At 33.3% G+C, this 8,019-nt stretch overlaps 1 long non-coding RNA gene across 1 annotated transcript; it reads right to left on the bottom strand.

Annotated features, from left to right (window-relative positions):
• Window positions 1-1,762: 1,762 nt before the first annotated feature.
• On the bottom strand, window positions 1,763-3,255 carry LOC141705898 (uncharacterized). The gene is made up of 5 exons (XR_012568528.1): window positions 2,949-3,255; window positions 2,741-2,819; window positions 2,233-2,332; window positions 2,075-2,139; window positions 1,763-1,951 (listed from the first exon to the last, which is right to left on the bottom strand). It is a non-coding gene; the product is annotated as an uncharacterized LOC141705898 (long non-coding RNA).
• Window positions 3,256-8,019: the final 4,764 nt, after the last annotated feature.

Here is an 8,019-nt window from a genome sequence, read left to right as displayed (position 1 = left end):
AAAAAAAACCTTCCAGATCATTGACCATAAGTTAGAATATTATTAGAAAAAATCCAAAAGTTATAAAAACTCTACATACTCCTTCCACCAAGTATTTCAAGAAACTTATGGGTAATAATAAATCGCCAAGAATATTAAATGTGAATTAGAATTTCTAAAAGAAGGTACTCACCTCCTGCAAATATGATAACTCTTTGTTGTTTTCTAATGCTTAGGCTATTTAAATCCCTGCTACTAAAAATCGGCAAATATTGGAGCATGGATTTCTTCCAAATAATCTAAGTCACTTAATATTTATCAACAAAGAAAGTCGAATACATGAAAACACCTTGAGCAACCTGATAGAAGTCAACACTAAAGAAGCTTGTCATTACCACCTTTAATGAAAATTAGAATGATCATGAGCAGTTATACAGAGGTTATACTATGATTTAAATTGAATGCAGAGAATGAGATATTAGATGAATTTGATACCTTATTTCGGATGCCCATATAAACTATAATGAAAGAATATTTGCATAATCTTGAAAATTTAAAAATGGAAAGTTTTGTAAAGAAGAGGCTGCTGCATGTACTTTCTAAATTAGAGCAATTGCGTGTTTTGTTATTTGTATCCGGTATAAACCGATTGGAATGGGTTGATCTGGAAGTCTCTTAAATGAAAATAATGAGATACTGGCCAGGAAATTGTAAGGAAAACAGGACATTTGAATTCCAATATAATTCTAACATTTAACTTTTTTTATTATGCTTTTTCCTCCAAATTTTTCAAAAGAAATAAGCCACTGAACTGCATATGAGAATTGGAATGGTAACGATTGTTGTCAGGGGAATCTATCGTCATAGAAATTCCAGACATGGGAAAATCAACATTGGAACACTGCATTGGCTTCATCTGGATGCATCCACCAGACTTGCAATCTCTTTTTTGATAATCTTCTGGAGATTATGGTTCGAAATATTCTGGAGAATAACACGTCACATTATTCTAATGCACTTCTTAGTTTTTTTCCTGTACATGAGAAGCAAGCACATAGACTGAACAACAAAAATTTGGTAAAGAACTAAAATGGCAAATATCGATAAATAGAAATGCTAAAAATATTAAGATGCATAAAATGCACTCCATGTATTCAATACCAAGATATGTAATTGTTGTAGTTTGATCCAGTTCTAAATAATAAAACTTAAGCAGCAAGGAAGCGACCTTTTTTTTAGACATTAATAGTCTTCATAGTTTGTTATATTAGCAGCTCGCCACACCTGTAACTTCTCAAAATGCTTAATTATGTCAATAGTGGATTGTTGAGTTGGTTACTGAGCCAATGATCCTCATCCTTGATATCTACCTATTATTTCATATTCAAATTGCACATCTACTTTTAAACCAACGAAAACTTAGTCTGCTAACTTGAAAGGAAAATCTGTAAGTAAATGATTCAAAGCTAACCAACAATTATATATGCATATATTGGATACAATGGAGACTTGACCAGACACAGCCACCCTTCACCAAAAATGACATAGTCTCCTACTCTAAAAGCGGTTGATCATGTTATTTAGAGAATACAAATAAGCACAGTAACCATCATATACTTCCTTAATCGTGACATATATTCATAGATGAATAAATAACCTGAATACTCCAAAAATCATGCTGAAAATTATTAAAAAACAGGAATTAGGCAACCATTTCCAAATTATGATACTCGTACTAACTTAGATGATTACAGTTTGATAGGATTCAGTATAGTACCTCGAATTTTGCCATCAATGTGTCAGTACTGGGCAACGTAACAGTAACGATTGACTGCATTTTCTTTCTCTTTGCTGCTTCAGGATTGTCTAAGATGCGGGGATCAACTCGTGTTTTTTTTGCTACTAAAATTATACGTTGGAAAATGTTGCAGACCTCTGTCTTCCCATGGAAGATTCATTAATAACTAAGTATCTGCACATTTTTAAAATATCAAAAATTACCTTTATTGAAAGTATCGTATTCTATTTGTTGCTCAGCCTATATTATATAAATATTATGTGGAGTCATACTTGATGCAGGAAGCTGATAACGTACACTTTTGTTTTTTAAAGGTGGACTATTTTGTATGATTCGTGAGTATGGACTTTGCGCTCCAACACCTAAAAAAATAACAACAACGGCCGAATTAGTGTTAAGTCTAGCCAAGTTTGGTATATTAATGATAACTTAGTTGTTAAATATGAATTATTAACCTGATGGCTATGTCCTTAATGTCTGCGTAAAATCAACTCCATTTAGTTTTCTTTGTGATGGAGTGAGTATATTTTCCAAGAGCGTATGGAAGATCAGAAACTCCAATAAAAAAAAAGGATGATACACGTGATAAGTGTGAAGTAAAATGTACCCAATAACTGCTTCACAACTATTAAAAAATATAAATTGAACTTAAAAAATGAAAAAAAAAATCTGAATTAGGTAACTTGTGTAATTTGGTATATTTCCTGTTACACTGCGTTGAGAAAATTCAGTAGATCGCAAGGAACTTTGAGAGCTAATGTTGGTATTTGCTGAAATATTATGGTAAATAAAAAAAATTAAATCTTAGCAATCTTAACAGGTAACTGGACAAACTCAGAACACACATATGTTCTATTACATATATACTAATAGTATTATATAACATGGTCATATCCTACCATTTTATTGACAAAAAAATCCTCTGATAATATGATGTGCGCAAAATATGTAAATTAAAATTACCAGTAGATGGCGTACTGAAAACTGTAGGGACATGATAACTTCTGGCAATATGAAATCGCTCATGTCAATAGTTTGCAACCTGAAAGTTCATACCCAATTCAAAATTAAATATTTCCTAAAAAGAACTTACAAAATTTAAATACAAAAACTGATTAACATATAGATCCGTAAAGGAAGAACTATAAGGGAAGGAGACAGGGAGAGCTACCTGCGAGCCTCCATGACCATGATACACTCCAAAAAATGACGTTTAGTCCGTCATCAACTTGAGCTTAATAATATCAATGCCAGTAGTTATATTATCACATATCAAATTACTTAATATAAATGGCAAAGCAACTGTTAAAGCCATCTCCTCCATCAATATCACTATTAAATTATCGTTAAAGTTACCCTCCAGCTCTCTTTCCCCTCCGGTAGATGCACAAACAATGACATACGAAGTAGATGCGGATCATATATACGACAAAATATGTTCCAACATCTAAAAATTGAAAAAACAAAGAGACCGACTCGTTTTCCCCTCCGTTAGATGCACAAACAAATTATTATCTCCTTTTTTAAGGCAATATGTAAAGGCTTATATTTATAAAAACATTATGCAATAATTATCAAAATAGAAAAATTAATACATAAAATGTAAAATTAATACATGTCCGTATCATTTATCAACTATCATAAAATCAATGAATCACTGAAAATATAAATCAAACACCTTGTATGCATTCCTCCTAAATCATATGCAAAAACCTTAATTCTTGCATGAATCCAAACGAAAACATAGTTAAACAATTAGTTCAAACACTTAAAATTGTGCATAATATTAAATAAAAAGACCCATAAAAGTTAAAGATAACAAATGAGAAGGGAAAATGTAACAGCATAAAATGAAATATTAAAAATCATCTTCATCCAACATGATGAACAAATTAAGCACAAAAAAATTAGGATAAAAGGAAGTAAATACATGTATATGTAAAATAGTTTGAGAAGAATCATATAGTACTGATTAAGAAGACAATCAACAGAACACAAAAAAAAGTTCAAACAAAGAGTAACATCAACCTTCTCCATCTCCTATAAGAAATACAAATTTTATCAACATATATGAATAACAAATCTATAATATGTGACAAATATAAAATTCTGGAAAAGAAGAAGAACTTATACCTTGTTTTGCGATTTTGTAACTACTGATGTAGATTTATCAACAAAACATTGACTTTTGCCCAAACCAAAACAAATATAAGTGAAAAATCAGTACAAAAACAATAAAAAATCATAAAAAAGAAAGAGTAAATAGACGTTGAAAAAGAAAAAATCAAATTGTGATTGAGATTGAGAAGATGATGATTACAGTCTCTCGAGAGAGATCTCTACAGTGAGAGAAAAAGAAAAAGAGAGATATAAGAGAAGAGAGACAATCATGCATAATTTGATTTGAAAGAGTGATGTAACAGAATGGAGGAAATCGTACATGATTTGATTTTTTTGAAATTATTTTCCAGAGATAGATTGATTTTGAAATTCAAAAATAGGTAAATAGTAATTAAGATGAGTCAATTGAAGCTAATTGGATAGTCCATGTATATAGCAAAATATATAGGATTTGGGTCATGGGTAAATTTATGTACCCATGGGTAAAATAAGGAGTAGTCATTAAGATATATAGATTAAAAAATTATATATGTCGTAAATCGTGTACTCATAGGGTAAATATAAAACTATACTAAATCTCGATTGTGTAGTTTCATGTTTATGTACTTTCGTATCGGAAAACCAAAATATAACACAAATACTAAATTTTTGTATCCTTCCATGTTGCGTACTCCGTGTCATGTAATAAATTGCCGAATTTAATATATTTTACTTCTATATATAATAGCACAAGAGGTATTTTATCCTAATTTTTGATACCCATGATACATGAGGCAATGTAATAAAGTTCGTTAGATATTAAAATAAATTGATGAAACAATATACATAATTCGGAACTACCTTTTTTCTTCGCTTTCTCGATAATTTTAGTTGGATAATACCCTTTAAACTATTATTAAATTAAATATTATTCAAAATAGGGCCAAAATAAAATAGAACTAAACCCGTTAAATATATTTTTATTTTGTGTTTTAACTTTAAATTGATTTTTTAATTCCATTTCAAATAAACAAATAATTTTAAAAGTGTGCACTTTGCAATTAGGATTTTTTTTTTACTTCAAAATTCAGATACACAGATTGCACCGTTTCGAATTTTTAGGTACACGTCTTTGCATTTCAAAAATAACCTCCACTACCTGTGTTAAATGAATTAATGTATAGTATACAAAATGCATGCCTTTTATTTATTTTTTTGAGAAAATGGTATTCATTAATTGGAAGGATGATCATACAATAAACTCTCCAACACACAATGCGGAGGAGAGATAAATAAATTAAAGCAATCTAACAAACAGGGAATCCTAGCCAAATTATGAGCTACCCTATTTGCCTGCTTCTTAACATGATTAAAAATCAAATCATTACGACCCTGCAAAACTCTGAGACAAGCACCCAGAATATTGCTAGCTTCCACCAAGTACTCCGTTCGTTGTTTCAAAGCTTGAATTACCAGACAAGAATCACTTTCAACCAACACCTGCTTAAGCTGCATTTCTTGCATCCACTGTAAAGCTTCCAGAACAGCATAAGCTTCTGCTTCAAACACACTCACTTGCCCTGTTAACCTCTTATTTCTACCCATTATGAACTAACCATGATCATTTCTGATCACCATCCCAACCATAAAGTTTGGTTCACCCTCCTTAATTGATGCGTCTACATTAAGTTTAAGCCAACCAGCCGAAGGAGGTCTCCACTTATCCATACTATCAGCTCCAGGGTTCGAATGAATCAAAGCTAACCGCTTCATCTTGTTAACTTCCTGAAGCTCATCTCCATAACTATATTTGCCTCAAGCTCTTCTTTTCCCAAACTTTTTTATTCCTTGTAAACCAAATTTCTGTTAACACTGCTGTTATAGTAATCAGTCTATCCATTGTCTCTGTATTTAGCTTATCTAGAAGCCAATCTGCTGCATATTCTACTGCACTAACGTCATAACTTAGACCTACCTTTTGCTAGCATTTACTCGCAAAATCACAATCAAAAAATAGGTGCATAACATGCTCTATATCTCTTGTGCACATTGGACAAATAATAGGAATACAGACACCTTTTCCCTTTAACAAATTACTTACAGGGATATTGTTTTTGCAAAGTCTCCATAGAAAAATCCTTGACTTATGCGGGATGTCCAACCTCCAAATTCTGCTCCACCCTTTAGTTCCATAACCTTGATTTATATTCGCTTGATTCGTTTGCCAATGTCTGTACCCCGATTTAACAGAATATTTTCCATTACTAGACAAACTCCAAGAAATTCTATCTGGAACTTCAATCTGTGGAATTCGTGTTTGAAGAATGCACCTAACATCATCTTCATAAAAATGTTGTTCTACTTTTGTCACGTCCCATTTTCGGATGTTTGGACGGAAGTAATCACACACCTTTTCACCTCTGACAATGTTCCTATGATGATCTTCAACCTTAAAATTCTTTTTCTCTCTCAGCCACGGATCTTGAAAAATACGAATATGTTTCCCATTCCCTAACACCCACCTGTAGTTACTACACAGCACCTCCTTTGCCTCCCATATCCCAGACCACACGAAGCTTCCCCCAGATCCCTTCTTAGCTTGTAATATATCACAGTCCTGAAAATATTTTGCTTTGAAAATCTTGACCACCAAAGACCTTGGATTATTTAAGAAATTCCAGGTGTGCTTCCCGAGTAGAGCTAGGTTGAATCCATGAAGCAATCTGAACCCCAGTCCACCATTACACTTAGCTGCACATATCTTATCCCACGACATCCACTTGACCCCCGTTTTACTGTTACTGCTGTTGGACCACCAATAACTGTTCATCATTCTTTCCATCTCTTGACACAGTGATTTCGGGATCAAAAAGCAAGACATACTATAAGACGATATTGACTATGCTACATTCTTGATAAGGACCATCTTACCGGCTTTAGATAACAGCTTATTGCACCGGTCTTGAATTCATTTCCAAAGTCTTTCCTTCAAAAAATTAAACACCCCTTTCTTCGACCTTCCAACCAATGAGGGCAGGCCCAGATATTTACTCTCCGTTATATCATTACTGACCTCTAGAACATCCATAATCTCCTGTTGCTTGTCTAACCTTACATTAGCACTGAAAAAATGGCCGATTTTTGAAAGTTTACCGCCTGGCCTGAGTGCCTTTCATATGAGTTCAACAAGTTTTTAATAGTCTGAGCTTCAGCCAATTCTGCCTTGAAAAAAAGAAAGCTATCATCATCAAACAGTAGATGAGTAACTTCTGGTGCATTCGTGCTGACTTTACATCCATGAATTTCCTTATTCGCAGCTGCTTCTTTAAGTGCATTGGATAGGCCTTCAACGCAAAATAAGAACAGGTAGGGCGAAAGGGGATCCCCTTGGCGCAATCCCCTTCCAGGTATAATAGGACCAGCCAGAGTACCATTCACACACACCATATATTCTACTGTTGTAACACATAAAATCATCCATTTTATCCACTTTTGATCAAACCCCATCACCTCCATTCTGTGACTCAGATACGTCCAACCCACACGATCATAAGCCTTGCTTATATCGAGTTTAAAGCTACTTCCACTTCTTGACCCTTATTTTTCCTCTTCATGTAATGAATAATTTCAAACGCTATTAACACGTTATCTGTGATACTCCTTCCGGGCACGAACGCAGACTGATTCTCAGAAATTGAAATAGGAAGGATGTTTTTCAGTCTGTTTTCCGGAACCTTAGCCAATATTTTGTATAGAACATTACACAACACAATAGGACGAAATTCAGACATTCTTTCCACTTTATCCTTCTTAGGTATGAGTACCAAAGTCGTGTTGTTAAGCTCAGATGGGAATTAATAATCACCAAGCCACTGCTTACAATTTTCAAAAATTTCTTTTCCAAGAATCACCAAAAAATGTTGAAAAAAAGTTGGACTAAATCCATCTGGTCTAGACGCTTTATCTGGATGCATTTGTTTAATCGCCTTAGTAAATTCCTCAAACTCCAGCTCCTTCGTAAGCATAAAATTTTGCATATCAGTTTTCACCATGTGCTCAGCATTTCTATACTGAACATTACTTTCATCTTCTCCTGCAAAAACACCTTTAAAGTACTCGACAGCCATCTGACATATCTCGTC

Source organism: Apium graveolens, chromosome 2, assembly GCF_009905375.1.
Source record: "Apium graveolens cultivar Ventura chromosome 2, ASM990537v1, whole genome shotgun sequence".
Taxonomy (NCBI): Eukaryota; Viridiplantae; Streptophyta; class Magnoliopsida; order Apiales; family Apiaceae; genus Apium; species Apium graveolens.
The sequence above is the reverse complement of the archived record's forward strand: the minus strand, read 5'-3'. Positions and strand labels throughout refer to the sequence as shown.